Here is a 19897-nt window from a genome sequence, read left to right on the forward strand (position 1 = left end):
GTCAGTTTTCCAAAAAGTCATAGCAATCCTTAATCTGCGTGCGCCTAACAACAGAGCCTCGCATATTCTCACTCATAGGTGGGAATTGAACAACGAGAACACATGGATACAGGAAGGGGAAAATCACACTCTGGGGACTGTAGTGGGGTGGGGGGAGCGGGGAGGGATAGCATTAGGAGATATACCTAATGCCAAATGACGAGTTAATGGGTGCAGCACACCAGCCTGGCACATGTATACATATGTAACTAACCTGCACATTGTGCACATGTACCCTAAAACTTAAAGTATAAAAACAAAACAAAACAAAATATGTGAGGCTAAAACTGATAGAACTGTAAGGAGAAATAGATGAATCCACTCTTATAAATGGTAACTTTAACATTCTTCTATCAGAAATGGACAGACACAGCAGGCAGAAAATCAGTGAGGACAATGTTGAACTCAATAGTACTGTCAATCAACTGGATATAATTGATATCTATAGATTACTTCATCAAACAACAGCAGAACACACATTCTTCTCAAGCTTACATAAAATATTCACCAAGATAGGCCACATTCTGGCCCTAAAATACACATTAACAAATTTAAAATAATAGAAATAATACAATTTAAGCTCTCAGACAATAATGTAATTAAACTAGAAAGCAATAACAGAAAGATAGCTAGAAAATCCCCAAATAGTTGGAGATTAAATATCATGCTTTTAAGTAACATATTAGTCTGAAAGGAATCTCAAGAGAAATTTAAAAATACTTTGAACTGAAAAAGTGAAAGATTTTGTCAAGATTTGTGGGATGCAGTGAAAGAAATACTAAAAAAAATCCATAGCATTGCATGTCTGTATTAGAATAGAAGAAAGATCTAAAATCAACAATCTAAGCTTCCTCTTCAGGAAACTAAAAAAGGAGAGCAAATTAAGTGCAAAGTAAGACCATTTTTGGTCTTATGGAAATAATAAAAATTAAAGTGCAAATCAGTGAAATTGAAAAGAGAAAATTAATAGAAAAAATCACTGAAAACAAAAGGTAGTTCTTGGAAAAGATTAAAACTGATCAGCCTCTAGTTAGGCTAAATAAGGAGAAAAGAGAGAATAAATTACTAATATCAGAAATAAAAGCAAGATATTACTACAGATCCCATGGACATTGAAATAATAATAAAAATTACTATGAACAACTCTATGTTCATGAATTCAACAACCTGGATAAAATGAACCAATTCCTTGAAAGATACAATCTGCCAAGATTCACATAAAAATAGACAATCGAATAAATTTTTGCCTATTGAAGACATTATATCAATAATTAATAACCTCTTCAAAGAGAAAGTGCCAGGTCCAGATGGGTTCATCAGCAAATTCTACCAAACCCTTAAGGAAGAAGTTATACCAATTTTATCTCTCTTCCAGAAGATAAAAGGAAAGGGAATATTTCTAACTAATTCTATGATGCCAGCATTACCCTAATAACAAAACAAAATAAAGATATTACCAGAAAACTAAAGACCAGTATTGCTCATGAACATATCATAGAAGCAAAAAATCATTGAAAAATATTAGTAAATTAAATCCAACAATCTATAAAAAGACTTATATAGCATGACCAAGTGGGATTTATTCCAGGTATGCAAGGCTGGTTCAACAATTAAAAATTAATTAATGTAATGCATCACATCAATAGAAGAAGAAAATCACAAGATCATATCAATAGATACAGAAAAGCACTTGACAAACTAACAACCATTCATGGTTAAATAAAACCTCTCAGCAAACTAGGAATAAAGAAGAACTTCCTTATTTTGAAAAATAATATCTACAAAACCCTACAGCTAACATCATATTGAATGGTGAGGAAACTAAAAGCTTTCCTGCTAAGGTTAGGAACAAGGCAAGGATGTTTTCTCTTACTACTCCTTTTCAACATCAAACTGGAGGTCCCAGGTAAGGCCATAAGGCAAGAAAAGAAAAGAAAAAGGTACAGATTGGGAAGGAAAAAAATAAAACGGTCTTTGCTAACAGATGAATGGTTATCTGGAATCTATAAAAAACCCTCCTGGAACTAATATCATAGCAAGGTTGCATGATACCAGATACAATCACTTTCCTATATAACAGCAATGAACAAGTGAAATTTGAGATAAAAATACTTTACTATTTACATTAGCACACCCCAAAACAAAGTACTTAGATATGAATCTAACAAAATATGTGTGAGACATAAATGAGGAAAACTACAAAACTGATGAAAAAAAATCAAAGAATGAAAGAAATGGAGAGATATGCCATGTTGATGGATGGGAAAACTCAATATGTCAGTTCCTTCCAATTTGATCTATAAAGTCTATGTAATCCCAATAAAAATCCTATCAAGTTATTTTGTGGATATGAACAAGCTCATTCTAAAGTTTATATGGAGAGATAAAAGACTCAGAATAGCCAACACAATAGTGAAGGAGAAAAAGAAAGTCAGGGAACTGACACTACTTGACTTTAAGACTTACTATAAAGCTATAGTAGCAAAGACAGTGAGGCACTGTTGAAAGAACAGACAAATAGATTAGTGGAATGAATAGAGAGCCCAGAAATAGACCCACATACATATAATGGTCAGCTACTGTTTGACAAAGAAGCAAAGATAGTCTTTACAACGGATGATGCTGGAATAACTAGACATCCACATGGGCCCTCCCCCACCCTCACCAATAAAAAGAATCTAGACACAGACCTCAACAAAACTAATTCAACCTCAACAAAAACTAATTCAAATGGGATCACAGTACTAAATATAAAACGCAAAACTGTAAAACGACTAGAATACAACATAGGAGAAAATCTAGATGGCCTTGGCATATGGTCTTGACTTTTTAGATATAACACCAAAAGTATAATCCATGAAAGAAAAAACTGATATGCTGGACATCATTAATATCAAATTTTCTGCTCTGTCAAAGACATTGTTAAGAGAATGAGAAGACAAGCCACAGACTAGGAGAAAATATTTGCAAAAGATATATCTGATGAAGGACTGTTATCCAAAACATACAAAAAGCTTTCAAAACTCAACAAGAAAATGAACAACTTGATGGAAAAACAGGCTTAGGACCTGACAAAATATCTCACCAAAAATATATACATATAACACATAAACATCTAAAAAGGTGCTTGACATTGTAAGTTAATAGGGAATTGCCAATTAAAACAATGAGTTACTCCTACACATCTGTTACAATGGTGAAGACACAGAATACTGGCAAGACCAAATACTGGCTGGGACGTGGAGCAATAGGAACACTTATTTATTATTGATGGAAATGCAAAATGATACAGCCACTGTGGAAGACAAGTTGTCAGTTTCTCACAAATAATCTTATCATACACTCTAGCAATCATGTTTCTTGGTACTTACCCAAATGAGCTGAAAACTTACATTCACGCAACAATCTGAATATGAAGGTTTATTTTTAACTGCAAAAACTTGGAAGCAACCAAGATGCCTTTCAGCAGGTGAGCGAATAAATAAACTGTGGTGCATCCAGACCATGGGGTATTATTCAGTGCCAAGAAGCTATCAAGCCATGAAAAGACGTGGAGGAACTTTAAATGTGTGTTATTATATGAAAGAAACCCCAAAAGCACACATACTATATGGATTTCCAACTATATGACTGATATGGTTTGGCTGTGTCCTCATCCAAACCTCATCTTGAACTGTAGCTCCCATAATCCCCATGTGTCATGGTAGGGACGTGGTGGAAGGTAATTTAATCATGGGGACAGGGTTTCCCAGGCTGTTCTTGTGATAGTGAATAAGTCTCACGAGATCTGATGGTTTAATAAAGGGGAGTTCCCCTGCATCTACTCTATTGCCTGCCACCATGTAAGATACGCCTTTGCTCCTCCTTCACCTTGCACAATGATTGTGAGCCATGAGAAACTGTGAGTTAATTAAACCTCTTTCTTTTATAAATTACTAAGTATTGGGTATGTCTTTATTAACAGCGTGAGAATGGACTAATACAATAATACTCTGGAAAAAGAAAATCTATCAGTAGTTTCCCAGAGTTGAGGGGTGAGAAGGATGGGTAGAGAGAGCACAGAGGAATTTTAGGGCAGTGAGATTGTTCTGCATGATACTGTAATGGTGGATACATGTCATTATACATTTGTCCAAACACATAGAAAGTACAACACTAAGAGTGAACCCTAATGTAAACTATGGATTTTGGGTAATTATGATGTGTCAACATGGCTTGGTTCATGGATTGTAACACATGCACCACTCTGGTGAAGAATTCAGGGAGGGTGTGCATGTGTGCAGGCAGAGGGTACATGGGAACCCTGTACTACCTACTCAATTTTGCTGTGAATCTAAAGCTACTCTGAAAAATAATCTATTTAAAAAAACAAAACAAAATCAGCCAAGGTGAACTTGAACACTGAATTAATGATGTTTTACCCAGCCTTTGGAGTGTAGAAGGCTGGTATCCATGCTCGATATTTTCAACATTGAAATACAACATCTGAAAGACTTTTATACCCCAAAATATGAGGACAATGACACGTATTTTCCTTTATTCCTTATTCTTTCCTAAGAAAGCTAAGGTAGAAAAATAAAATGAGGAGTCACCTAGTATTAATGCATTAGATTAGGGTATTAGAAGGGGATTTATCAGACTGTATGGTTTATCAATTTATGTGGACAGGGGAGACTAGGGTCAGAACTAATATATCTGAGCCATGTCATCTGTCTTAGTTTTGTTTCTCCTAGAAGCTGAGCTGAGACAAGGATTCAAGTTCAAGGACTTTATTTGGGAAGTGAAAGGAACTCCAGTAGGGGAGTCAGGAAGTGATGCAAGGAAGGGAAGTGTGTTCTCAACTCAGCCACTGCTGTGGACAACTGGAGCTTGAGTTTGCTGGGTAAACTGTAAGCCAGTCTGCAAAAGGCTAGAAGAGTTATTGTATTAATATTTTGAAGGATCTCAAAGTCAAATAAAATATAGGAATCAATCTCTAAAATTAAAATGTTTTATTTTGGAGGAAAGAATTGCAATTTGGGGCATCCATGCAGGCTGGCTGGTCTTCGGTATGTCCAAAGAACAAAGGAGAAATGTTATGTATTACTCTTTGAGAAATTTCTTTGGCACTAGTAAGCTTTTGAGGAGCTGGCAAGTTCTGATAGGTAAGTGACTGTGGTGGGCAAAAGTAGTCTTAGTTGCAGCAGGTCATTTCAGCAGCCATTAGGTAAAATTGGTTTCAGGTTATGGCAGGGAGTTCCGCAGCCAGGCTTGCAGAGAATTACATTTTTGGAGCAATGTTTTGTGCCCTGAGTACTTTTTCTCCTGGCCTCTTGATTCTGTTTTAGTTGGGTATGACAAGAATGCTCAATGTTTATGATCAGCTTTCACAAGGGCAAGGGAGTTGGGATAAAAGAAAAAGTTATCCTTTAACACTTGTCTGAGTTGGGGGTTGAGATTCCTACCTGCTTCAGTTGTGTTTGTGGAGATAGAAATGGCATAATGACTGTATGGAAGAAGGAATTATTAATTAGCTTTGTCTGGGGTGTGGTGGGATAGGTCATGGAAAGCTTTGCAAAGGAGATGACATTGGAAAGGGGTCATGGTGAAAGTTTTGGGGTCAAGAGAGGAAGGGACTTCCAAACATAATAAGTAGCATGTGGAAAGGCATGGGTGTGGGAAACAGCATAGTGAGTCTAGGGGACAGTACCCCATCTGGTCCTCTGGTCACCTGGTCTTCTAGTGCGGTGGAAGCCTGGGCTTGAGATGGGGCAGGGAGTCGGTAGGGAGGGAGGGATGGAGAGATGGACCACAGCCAGTCACAGAGGGTCTTATTTGTCTGGATTTTGTTCTATAAGCAAGGGGGTGGAATTGAAGTGTTTCAAATAAGGTCAGATTTGCATTTTAAGAAGACCATTTTGACCAGTGTGGAGGGTGACTTAGGGCCACAGTGGGGTGGTGGTTCGGGTAGAGCGTGCAGGAGGGACATGGAGGCAGAGAGACTGGCAGAATGCTCTGGGAAGAGCTGAGGGTGATAGGGGATCGCTGGGAGGAAACCATGCAGGATTCATGGGATAAAGGAGCTCCAGAGAGAGAGGAGTTGAGATGACGTTAACTCTTATTTCAGCAACAGTAGCAATGCTGTGAGGTGGTTATTAACTTCTTTTAACTTTTAAATTTCGACGCAGTTTCAGATTTTCCGAAAAGGTATGAGATTTTCTTTTCCTGTTTGAAAATAAGTTGCAGATGTGATGTCTACTGCAGACTGAATGTGTCCCCCAAATCCATGTGTTTAAATGCTAACCCCCACTGTGATGGTATTAGGAGGTGGGGCCTTTGGTAAATGATTAGGTCAGAGAGTGGAGCCCTCATTAATGAGACTAGTGCCCTTATAAAATAGGCCTCAGAGAGCGCACCTGCCTTGTCCACTATGCAAAGACACAGCCAGTAAGAAGTCACCATCTATAAACCGGCAAGAGAGCCCTCACCTGAGACCAACTCTGCTGGTGCCTTGATCTTGGAATCTCAGCCTCCAGGACTGTGAGAAACAAATTTCTGTTTTTCATAAGCCACCCAGTCTATAATACTTTGTTATAGAAGCCAAAATAGACTGAAACAATACCCCTTTGCATTTTTAGTTATTGTTTTTCCCTAAAACAAAAATTCTCTTATATAACCATTGCACAATTATGAAAATCAGGAAATTAAATATTTATAAAATACTATTATATAAACTATAGACATGATTTAGATGTTGGTCCCTTATAGTGAAAATAAATAAATAAATAAATAAACCAAGAAATGAAAAAAATCCTGGCTGCCGCATTGAGTTCTGTTGTTATGTTTCTTTAGCCTCCTGCAATCAGGAACAATACCTAGACTCTTTGTCTTTCATCTCATGTGTGTGTGTGTGTGTGTATATATATATATTATATACACATATGTATATGATATATATATCATGTATATATGTATATATATCATGTATATATACCGTGTATATATATATCGTGTATATATATATCATGTATATATATATTATATATATATGTCCTACAATCAGGAACAGTACCTAGACTCTTTGTCTTTCATCTCATGTGTATGTGTATATATATATATGTATATATGTATATATGTATATATATGTATATATGTGTATATATGTATATATATGTGTATATATGTGTATATATGTATATATGTGTATATATGTGTATATATGTGTATATATGTATATATGTGTATATATGTATATATATCGTGTATATATGTATATATAGTGTATATATGTATATATATATCGTGTATATATGTATACGATAAATATATGAAAAATTACATATATAGATATATATGTATATGTGTATATATGTATATATACTTTTTCATATATATATACTTTTTGACATATTTGAAGTGCACAGGCCCATTGTGTTGCAGAATCTCTTTCCACTTGAGTTTGTCTCATGTCTCCTATGACTGGATTCAGGTGATTATTTTTGGCAGAAACACATAGAGGTGTGTTGTGTCTTCTCAGGGCATGTGATGAAGTATGTGGTGTTGACATGTCCATTATGAGGGTGATAGCTTTGAGCACTTGGTTAAGGTGGTATCTGCCAATTTCTTTTGGTTTAAAGTCGCTATTTTTCCCTTTGTCATTTATAATGACCTCGTGGGGAGATACTTTCAGACTAGGCAAATAACCCATTTTTCCTCAAACTTCTACCCTGTGGTGTTTACTCTTAACACACACTTCACAGATGAGGAAACTGATGCTCGGAGAGGTGGAGCAATTTGTCGGGCTCATGAGGTCAGCAAGCAAAACTCAAGGTTCAATTTTCTGACTCTAGGTCAGACCTCTTCACCCATGAGTGATCTCTGTTCCTGGCTTAATAATGTCAGTTTCTAAACCATCCTTTGTGTGTCAGACCTGCCATGCCTTGCCCACATTCCCTTAGCCCTTACACTTGAACCTTGCTTCTGGGTGCAGCATCTGAGAGCTCAGCATGGTCACAGCACCAGCTCTGCCACCCTGTGCCCATCAGAGGTGGCACCCCCTGGGAGCAGCCCTGGACTAGTCAGTGACCCCTCATACCACTCAGGAGTTGCTGTAGACATTCCTCAGCAACCTTGCCCATTGTGTGGGATGCTCTGAGGTGTGTGCTCTACATTGTTTCCCAGAGAGTCCCAGCAGGAGGAAGCTGCAGTGCCCACCACAGGGACCTGCTCGAGTGATGTACTCTTATTGGCTTCCTTCACATCCCCCTATCACCCATCCCCATTAGTTCTGGGATCACCTCCTAACTAAAGCACATGAATCCTTCTCTTGGACGTGCCTCTAGGAAAATATAAACTAGGGTCTTTGTGAAGTTTTGTGTTTCCTCTCCATTCTGGTCCCGCCTGTGAGCCCCGTATCAGTGTCTCTCAAAAAATCATAAGCCCCAAAATGAGCACAGCCCCGAGGTGGAGTTTGAACAGGCTAGGTTGGAGCCTGCTGAGTTCTCAGGAGGGCACTTGAAGGGTAATCAGAGGAACGTATTCCCTTGCTCAACTCCAGCGAGCTGGAGACTTCCAAATTGGAGGCTGGATCCGATTGTATAGTCAGAGTCATGGTTGAGAACATGCATATGCCAGAACTGAGGGCCTGAGCTCACTGTAGCCAGCAGTGGCCCTTCCCATCTCCCTTTAGGAGCAAGTGATAAGAGGAGTGTGAAATATGAAGTTGGCTTGAAGCTACAATGTTGGGGTGCACACATCTTTTGAGCTAGCATCTTAGGAGGGGCTTCCTTGAAGCAAGCCCTATGATGACAGTCTGTGTGCTTGTGTTTCATTAAGGCAGGACTCTGGAGAGAAATTGAAAAGGCAGTAGAGCAGGCACGGGAGAGAAGCAGCAGCAGCAAGCAAGGGAGTAATTTCAGGTGATACTGTGGGCAGTTCTGGAATGTGAATTGCACCAAGAGTTCGCTCCACCTCAAGGCCAGGGAGTGAGGCTTTCATACCCTGCACCAGGGAGGGCAGGCACATCAACTCCAAGGCACTTCTTGCTTTCTTTGTTCTGGGTCATAGTTCCAGCAGTGCAAGGGCATTGAAGTGGGTTGCAGGTGTAAGTGATAGGAGTGAAGGCTGGGTGTAGTGGCTCCTGCCTGTAATTCCTACACATTGGGAGGCTGAGGTGGGAGGGTCGCTTGAGGACAGGAGTTCAAGACCAGCCTGGGCAACATAGAAAGACCTCCTCTCTACAAAAAATAAAGAATTAGTTGGATATTTTGGTGTGTGCCTGTGGTCCCAGCTACTTAGGAGGCTGATGTGGGAGGATCACTTGAGCCCAGGAGGTTGAGATGGCAGTGAGCTGAGATCACACCATTGCTGTCCAGTTTGAGCAACAGAGCAAGAACCTGAGTCAAAACATAAATAAAAAAAAAAAAGTGAAGTGCACAGAAGAGGGCTGGGCACCCAGAACTGGTGTATTAGTCTGGTTGGGCTGCTATGACAAAATACCACAGAGTGGGTTCTTTGAGCAACAGAATTTTTTTTCTCACCATCCTGGAGGCTGGAAATCAAATATCAAGGTGCCACCAGGTTGATTTCTGGTGAGGGTTTCTCTCCTTGGCTTGCAGGTGGCCACCTTCCCAAATGGTGCCCTTATTTGGCCTTTCTTCTGTGCCTGCACATCCCTGGTGTCTCTTCCTGTTCCTATGAGGACACTAGTCAGATTGGATTAGAGTCCCACCCTAACAGCCTCTTTTTTTTTTTTTCCTTTTTGCCTTTACCTGAGAATCTAATGCTTTATTTAACCTTAATTACTTCTTTAAAGAAGCTAACTCCAAATACAGCCACATTGGGTGTTAGAGCTTCAACCTATGAATTTGATGGGACACATTCAGTCCATGACAAATGGTGAGAAGGCTCTGAGGTCATCTGGGTGCAGTCCCAACAGTATCTATGCAGACACTTTAAGCTAAGGCCTCACGAAACCTTCTTTAGTAACCACTTCACATTGTGGGTTCATAGTAAGTGTTCTGTTATGCAAATCCTCAACACCAGAGCTGTCTCCAGCCTATACCTATACAGTTTACCATAGCCATGCTCTTGGTCTTTACCCATCTTCAGGGATGGAGCACTCCCCTACAGCTGAAAAGATCTCTGAAAGAGCTGAATCCATGGCTTCATTTTGCAGATGGAAGAAAATAAGGCTGGGGAAAGCCAAATTCCTCCCTGGAAGTTGGTGTCCTCATGGTAGAGTTGAGCTCACTGTCCAGACCTCTAGACTGAGCAGGGGAGAAAGACCTAACTTTCATTGCATGCTGCTTCTTTTTTATGTGCAAAGGAATGTGTAGCTGTTTTCCCCCATCAGATTTGCATATTCTCTTCTGGCTGCCAGGGGTGCAACCTTTTTCTCAGAGTTAATGGTATTTACATCAGTCTGAGACATCAACAGGCGCTCAAGACCCAGACTTTGCAATTAAGCCATTCCATAAGCAAAGAGGAGCTTATGGAGCTTTGTGACAGGTTGAGTATTTATAAGCAGGCTTATCTTAATTAAGATTGCTGAGTGGCCAAGTTGGAATGTGTTTTCCTCTTTCACACAATGTCTTTCAGCTGGGAGGTCACTGGCGGTCAGGTTTTTGGGATGGTGGGTGGGGAAAGATTTGGCGATTGAATTAGCCACCTGCAGAAGATGGGAGAGGGTCAGCAGCTCATTCACAGGCCACCCTGAAGAACTTCTCTTGAGCAATCTGTTTACTTACCCAGCCAGCTCACGCTTAGCCTGGGGCTTGGCACTAGTTATTCTCTTCAAAGAAGCAATGTGTGCGATAAGCAACATATGCATCTGGCTATGGTTTATGGTAGACTCTGTCTGGTAGGCACGGAGCTATTTCATCTCAGCAGAGTCATCTTTTCTCGCTTGATCCAGCTGGCCAAAGCAAATGGCCTGTGGAACCAACTGGTCCTTGTTTGCCTGGGATGCTTCTGGTTTTAAAAGTCAAAATTCTATATCCTGAAAGTTCTCTTAGTCTGGTAGGTCACTCTATTTTTAGACCAAGAAGAGAAATCTCATTGGAATGAAGGCCCATTACACCTTGGCGGACTCTATTTTAAAAAATTTAACTGACAAGTAATAGTTGTATATATTTATGCGGTACAGTGTGAGGTTTTGATATGTGTATACTTATGAAATAATTGAATCAAGCTAATTACTCTGTCCATCACCTAATCTACTTATTTTTTGTAAGAATATTTAAAATCTACTGTTTTAGTAATTTGGAAATATATAGTACGTTATTAGTTCATTTTCACACTGCTATAAAGTTACTACCTGAGACTGGGTAATTTATAAAGGAAAGAGGTGTAATTGACTCACAGTTCCACATGGCTGGGGAAGCCTCAGGAAACTTACAATTATGGTGGAAGGCAAGGGGGAAACGAGCTTGGACCTTTTCAAATGGCGGCAGGAGAGAGAGTGTTAGCAAGAGTGGGGAAAACTGCCTTATAAAACCATCAGATCTCGTGAGAACTCACTCACTATCGAGAGAACAGCATGGGGAAACCACCCCCTTAATCCAATCACTTCCTACCAGGTCTCTCCCTAAACACCTGGGGATTACAAGTCAAGGTGAGATTTGGGTGGGGACACAAAGCCTAACTATATCAAGTACATTGTTATTAATTGTGCTTACCATGCTGCCTCTTCTTTACAGTTCAGCTGGAGGCCAAAGCGTTTGGTTTCCTGGGTGTGACCACCTCTACCTCTCCTAGCCATTTTCTCCATAGACTTGCTTGAAGCCTAAGGGATACTCCATTCCCTGTTTTCCCTTCTATAATAGTTCTGTGGATGGCTGAGGGGATGGCATAAGACTAAGGGGAAAGTAAAGGCATAGGTGACCCAGTCATTCCTGTCTTAGGGGCTAGGTTGGCTGAATCCCTAGACTGAGAAGCCAGGCTGAGTGTGACCTTTGGAGACCTAGAAGATTAAGAGGAATGGATATTGCCTTGCAGGGAATCGTAAGCCATGAAATGTTTTGTAAGAAGGAGTGGCACATACAAAATATTGCTCCAGAAAGTGTTTACCTTCAGGAGTTGATAGAGTGGGCAGAGCCCTGCAGGCTGGAGTTTATGGACATCCCAGTGAGAAAGGGCATGACTCGGGAGGCTGTGGAACAGCAAGTGGCCCTAGCCTGAGTGAGTCCCTGCAGTGTCCAAGAAATGATGTTGAGATATAACCACCCAAGAGAAGAGACGAGGGTCAGAAAACCCAACTGTCCAAGCTCACGAAGGGGAGAGAGCAGTGTTGCAGATGTGGTTGGTGCCTTGTCCATCTGCACCCAACACTTGCCCTTCATCTCTCCATCCAAGTTGTGCTTGGTCAAAGCTGAGCAGTTTGGGAGATAGGACCCCAATGATGATGCTGTTTGATGGATAAATACCCCCACTTGCTCATCATTGTCCCAAGGTGGGGACAACTCTGAGCTGTGTTATACACCATCTCCCACAGTGTTCAGCATGATTGATGTCAGTGGCCTGCAGTGGTAACCCAATAAATCCCAGGCATTGGCTGCCTTCCCTTCCTGGCCTCACATCCCCCTCCTCTAGTGGTGGTTTCTGGGATCACCTCCCAAATAAGCTACTTATATTCAAATTCTTATTCCAGGGTCTGTTTCTGGGGGATCCCAGTCTAAGACAGATTAAAACCAGATGCTCTGGTATTCTGCATCTAGACATTCTCCTTTAACATTAGACAAATCACAATCACTGCTCTTTGAACTGTGAGCTTCAGTTCTTTGCCATTTTGAGGGAGCAGTTCTCTGGATCTACTTGTCCAGATGTATACAGGTTTCTGATGGTTTGCTGTATGACATCTCACAAGTCCTCTGCCCGTTCTGGGCCACTGCTTTCCTTTGAGTGTTGTGGTGTCTTCGGGTTTTTGTAAATCAGGACATTCAGGGGCATGCTGTGAGAATCAGCTTTGCACCGTTTGGTAGGTCCGTTGATGGAAGAGGGTGCATGGTTGCTGTGTGGCATTTGGAGGCAAGGCCAGATCTAGGGATGGAGGATAGGTGGCAGCAAAGTCCTGGTCATCTCAGCTGGAACTTATCATCCTTTCCTCAAAATGTTGGAGATGAATTTTAGTCTCTCCACTCCAGAGTTTGAAAGTCTTTTACTAGTCCTGACTCAGTTTTCCAACCAACTGACATCCCTGCCCTTGAACCTAGCACCCTCCATAACCATATCGTTTCCCTAATTGTTCACAAAGTTAAGTTTGAAAATGAAAAGCCAGCAAGGGGATGATTCCAATAAAAGGAAACTGAAGAGGACTTTTATGTCTTGGAAATGCACTCATCTGCGCATCTGAGACTAATAATTGTTAGTGCATGTGCGTAAAAGTAATTTGTTACCCCTCTTTGTCTCTTTTTTACCCCTTTTTCTGAGCCTGACTCAACTATGGCTCCTTGGAGAGGGAAGTCAATGGGACTGAAATGGTTACTAATAACGGGTCCCAAAGTAGGCAATGTAGCCCAAGCCAGAGAAACTATCAAACACTAAATGGGCATCAGAGAAGTCAGACAATATGTAAATATGGATTTTGAAGATCAAAAAGTAATTCTAAGTAACCAGAAGCATTAGTATTGTCATCATTCAGGAAACACAGTTGACAACTGAAAGACCCATGGGGCACTTTTCTTAGGCAAATTTAGTGCCAATAATATTTTGAAGCCTCTTTGTAAGGTCATAGTCAAGCTCGAATTGCATTTGAGTGTCTAAAATTTTGTGACTACAGACATCATGAAATCTTCTCTATTTCTTTTTATGTTCCCCCTGGAACTATCCCTATTGAAAAGGTAATTTTGAGGACAAATTTACATCACCAACATAAATAACATTCCATCTTTAATTAGCTTTCACGATGGGCCCAGGTGGTCCTGACAGTCTTTTGCATCCTAGAGACCCCAGAGGAATCAGAGAAGGTGTCCATCACCAACTGTTCTTGGTAACATGCAGAGGAGATGAAGATACTTTCCTTAGGGTGGTGGGAAACTTTGATGAAGGTATAAAAAGACTGATCTGGAAGAGGAAAGGAGTTGGATAAAGGTACCAGAATGAGCATACTTTCTAATCATACTCCCTTCTGCATTAGATCTCTAGAAATTACAGAAAAGACATAAAACACATTCATTACAGCTGTAGAAAATTAGATCTTGCTTTTCTTGGATGTGAAATTATGTAAGCTAGAAGCGAGAGGAAATGAGGTTGAAAGTGGAGTTCACTGATCAAAACACATGTAGGTGAGTTTTTTTAAAAGGCAGAAGTAGTCCAGGGGTGCTGCACAAGAGTCCCAGGAGAGCTCCCAGCTTGAGGCTGTGGATGCAGAGGGTGAGAGGGTTGCCTGAGGTCATCTGCCCCTGTGACTGATGATGTGCCTCGGGTGCAGCCTGGTGGCTTGCCACCTACCTGTGTCAAGCAGCAGCAGACAGAGGCATTTTCTGCCAGGTGTGAGCAGAAACCATGAGTACTTGGGAAAGAGAGGCAGGTACCAGGTAGCTGCTGATACTGGGAGTTGACAAACTACAGACGCATACATCTAAGATAACATGTCGATACAAAGTGTCTACCAAACACTATAGCGTTTCTGTCAAACCTGGAAAAAAGATATCACAATCATCACTGCCATTCAACATTATGCTAAAGGCCAGTGCAATAACAGAGGTGAAAATGAGATATTTGAAGATGATATGATAATTTAGAAAATCTAAGAAAATCAAGTGACAAATTATTAGAACTTAGATTGCTAAAAAGGCATCTAATATAAAATCAACATTAAAAAGTCAAAAGACTTAAACATCAGCAATAATAAATTAGACAATGTAATACCAAATAGGATTCCATGACCACAAAACTGTAAAATACCTAACAAATATAATGACAAATGTGAAAGATTTATACAAAAACTTATGAATCCTTATTAAATGTCACCAATAGAAATCTGAGTAAGTGAAAACCTATACTATGTTTCTATATTGTATATTTCTCAATTCTTACTAAATTAATCCATAAAATACCAGTGTAATTTTAAGAAAGCATATAATAAGTAGAGTAAGTCAGCCAATTTCTTTTTATGAAGAGCATGACGGGGTTCTTGCCTTGTAAGATATAACCATGAAGCTACATGCAACAAATTAACAGCCAGATGCATAAATTGTAACTATAAAGGTAGCAGAAGAAAATACAGGAACATTTGTTAGTAATCTTGAGATAGGGAAATTTTCTTAAGCAAGGCACAAAATACAGAAGGCATAATTGATAGATTTTGATAGACTACATCAAAATGAAAACTTTTATGTAATACTTGCTGGTATAAAACCACACATTAAGACAACTTAAATAACCAGAAAATATTTGCAACATATGGGAGTTAAAGGATTATAAAAATGAATGTGACTGAATCACAAAATTATCATATACTCCAAAGTGCAGATAAAGTTATCTTCTACTTTATTTCTCTGTGTTTGATTTCATCTCCTCTATAAGGCCTCCATAATTTTGTCCACTCTAGTAAGTGTAATATGAACCAATGCATCCAAAAGTTTCTTTAGACAATGCGGATCTCGTTTGGATGAAATGCCCAGACTTCCTCCCTAAGATGCAGGGGATGTAGGAATGAGGCTGTGGCTTGTGTGGCCTTGCGATGGTAAGGACAATGGAGGATTCATGGCTTGTCTTCTGGATTTCCCCTCATGTCCACTTCAGTTCATGGATTAGTGACTGCCCGGGTGCAGCTGGTGCCATGCCTGACTGCTTAATTTCTGGAGGCACTTAGGGCTGAGGTTCACGTTGATGTCTTCGTTTCTGGTTCCTTTCCTAGCTGGGCCAATGCCTATGACCCTTTTGTCAGAAGCATTCAAACCAGAGTGACTCCATCTTGAGTGAGGGCTAGGAAAATGAGGCTGGGACTTATTGGGCTGCATTCCCAGAAAGTTAAGTATCCTAGCCTCTAGATGTTTATGGTTAAGGGAACAGATTGATAACATTTACTAAACAGACCCAGACTTGAGAGTGTCCTAATATCCCAATATCTTGAGAACAGAAGCAGTCCTAATTTTGCTTTAAAGATAATATTGATTCTTGCAAAATACAGTAATTAAGAAAATTAATCCTTTATCACACACCCTTGTAGCAGAGCACATCTCCCATGATCTTTTTTTATCCTATATAAATGAGTATTGTACCTAGGGTGGACGCGTTCCTCCTCTTATTTTTGGAAACACCCTGCTCTGTCTGTGGAGTAGCTGTGCTTTATTCCTGTACTTTCTTAATAAACTTGCTTTCACTTTACTCTGTGGACTCATCCTGAATTCTGTCTTGTGTGAGATCCAAGAACCCTCTCTTGGCATCTGGATCAGGACCCCTTTAAGGTAACGCTTTCTGGCTGACCCAGCCCCACTACTGCCCTCACTATGACCTTGCCTGAGGTCTATGTGTGTCCCCAGGCCATGTGGCCTGTCCTGCAGCCCTCACCTGGGAGCTGCTTCCTTTCATCTCACGGGCTGTTTGGTGTGCTCCTGTCTAGCCATCCGGGTACCTCTGTACCTGCTCAGGGCTACAGGGAACTCTGGGTTCCCTTAGAGCCTCATGTAGGGAGTGTCAGATAAAAATACAGGATGCCCAGTTAAATTAGAATTTCAGATAAACAGCAAATAATATTTTAGTATACGTGTGTTCCAAATATTGCAGGTCTCAAATATTACATTATATTAGTATATTAGTTATACTAAAATAAACACTGATTGTTTTTCTAAAGTTCTTATCTAACTGGGTATCCTGTATTTTTATTTGTGAAGTCTGTCAACACTAGCCATGTGGGAGCCAAAGGCTGCTTGGAAGAGGTGAACTCGAGGCCTTCCTTCTTTTGCCGGGCTGCCTGGCACACTGCGTCGACTTGTTTGTGCCCACTCCAGTTAGGCTGGGGGCTGAGCATAAGGCTGCCTCCTTCCTCTGTCTGGATAGAAAGTGAGGTTGAGGTTCTGCTGCTTTTTGCTTTTTCCTCAATTTATCTCCTCTATGCCTTCAATCCAGAGCAATTAAACTAAGACATTCTCTTTACACAGGCTACTGGGACTTCCCCCTGTTTTCCTGTCTGTCTGTGCGGACTTTCCTTGGGTCCTCTAGGCTCTTAATATGTTCAAGGAGGGAGATAAAGGAATTTAGAAAATCTCTTCTCTCTCCGCAAAGCCTGGATTTAGAGCCCATTATCTTGCTGTGAATTCAAACTCTACTTTGAATGTCAGTAGCTGAATATTAATTCTTGGTACCACTGCTATAGATAATTCTAAAATCCCTCCCTGGTCCTCAACTGCAAGGGCAGTCAAATTCCTTACACTGATTAGGGGAAACGCTGCTAGAGTATAATTTCCTAGAAGTTGGAAACGACTTTTATACAAATATAAAGTGAACAGGTGTCAAAGATTTTATTTAGCTCATTAATTATTGAAGGGGCAAGTCAGTTGTTAGAAGAGATTCAAATCAGAATTTGAGTTACAAAGAGTTATATTCTCTTTGGGACAAAACTCATTTGCATTGTTAAGGACAGGAACCATTTACATTGCTACCAGTTGTCTTCACTTTAACTGCTGCCCCTACAGGCATGTAAAATAGACTAATAATGGAAAGTCAATCCAAAGGCACAGGCCTCTCTAGACTCAGATCATCCCAGAAGGTCCCCAAGGCAATGCCCAATACTCTACTGAAAGAATTCTCAGGGATCTCTTTTGCCCATTTCCACATCTTGGACAATTTTTTCCTGACAAAGTATAATCTCAAAATTTTTTTTTATCCTGTTGCAATATGAAAAGATAATAAATTCAAAGAAGAGGAACTATAAATGGCTGACAAATATAAGATTAAATGCTCAACCTCACCAGCCTATTCATGGGAAACATACTAAAACAACATAAGAGTTTTATCAGTTAATATCCAGGATGGAAAGACAAAGATTTCCACGCATTGATGTTGGAAGTATAAATTGGTTACATCTTTTTGGAGCACGATTTGGTAGTGTCTATTGAAATTTTAAATGTGGGCATCTGTTCGCAATTCCATTTACAGATATATCTTCTAGAGAAATAGTAACAAACATGCAAGTGAATAATGGTGAAAGCATCACTAATTCATTTACCAAATATTCATTAAGCACCTACTTTGTGTCAAGCTCAGAGATGCTTGGGACATATCAGTGAACAAACCAGCCAAAGCTCCTGTTTGCTGGAATGTGTATTCTCATGGGTGCAGATAGACAATAAAAAATATAATGAATATATAAATCCCCTAGTTTTTTGGAAGATAATAAATGTGGGAAAAAAGAGTAAGTAGATTAGGGTAAGGAAGAGTTTGTATTGCTGAGAGTTGGGGTGGGAGTAGGGGAACAGGTTTGGGTATTAAATATGGCGGTCAGTGTAGACCTCGTTGAGAAGGTGAAATTTGAATGAAGACTTGAAAGGAGTGTGGGAGTGAGTCATGTAGGTGTTTGAGGGAAGAGCAAAGGCAAGGACACCGAGGTGGGAGTGTGCTTGGCATGTTGGAGAAAAATCAAGGAAGCCAGTGTCTGTGGATCCAGGGGAGGGTAGCAGGAAAGGAAGTTGGTGTGGATAACAGGACACCCAACTTGAGGGGCCTTACTGGGCTTTGTAAGGAATTCAGCAATCTCTGTCATTGAAGTGGGGAGTTTGTAAGGTTTTTGAGCAGGGAAGTTACACCATCTGAGTGTCATGTTCCCCGAATCCCCCAAGGTTGCTATGTAGATAATACATATATGGTAGGAGCAGGAGGGTGGACACAGGACCATTCCAGAAGTGTTGCTCCTGGTCTGGACTATTGGGCCAGCAGTCGAGAAGTTAAAGGTGGTCAGCTTCTGCAAGTATGTGTGTGTGTTTTAAATGAATTTTATTGTGTATATACAACATGATGTTATGGGCTACATATAGATAGTAAAATAATTACTATAGTAAAACAAGTTAACGTATTCACCGTTAACATATCACATAGTTACCCACACTTTTTTTTTGGTGACAAGGGCAGCTTAAATCTTCTCATTTAGCAGGAATCTCAAATAAAGTAAAATTTTATTACCTTGTAAACCAAAAATAAAATGCTAAGCCCCTCAATCGACTGAATGGACCCTCCTCTCTGCCAAGGGCTTTCTGAAGTAAACCTGAAACACTAGTTCATGTCACATGCCACGTTGGGAATGGGTTGTCGGGCATGTCTCATTATAACTTCCTTCCCCTCATTATAACTTCCTTCCTTTGGAATTCAGGCAAAGCTGACCAGCACTAACACTAAAACTTAAGACTCATAAAACGGACTCTTTGTAGCAATAAGACAGCAACATGAGATAGCAGGCTCTGAAAGAAATAAAAGTATTTACTCCAAAATATATTTCTTTGACATATTTTGAAATGGCCTTGCAAAGTTGTCTCTTGTGGGGAAAATCCACATTGTGTAGAGAATTCCCTTTCCTTTGCAGGTCTTTTTCCTGATCCAGGAGAGAGTTAACTAAGTGTTTGGCACCTTTTTAAATCTGATAAGAAACGTTTACAATGTATTCTCTCTGAAGCCTGGTACCTGAAGGCTTCATTTGCATAATAAGAACCTTGGTCTCCACAACCCCTTATCTTAACCCAGACACTCCCTCATATTGATTTCAGGTCTTTAAATAAACTCTTTCAGTCAATTGCTGGTCAGAAAATCTTTGAATCCACCTGCAACCTGGAAGCCCCTGCTTCAAGTTGTCCTGCCTTTCTGTACTGAACCAATGTACACCTTACATGTACTGATTGATGTCTTGTGTCTCCCTAAAATGTATAAAACCAAGCTGTAGCCTGAGCAC

Source organism: Pan troglodytes, chromosome 21 (assembly GCF_028858775.2).
Source record: "Pan troglodytes isolate AG18354 chromosome 21, NHGRI_mPanTro3-v2.0_pri, whole genome shotgun sequence".
In the NCBI taxonomy this organism is placed as follows: Eukaryota; Metazoa; Chordata; class Mammalia; order Primates; family Hominidae; genus Pan; species Pan troglodytes.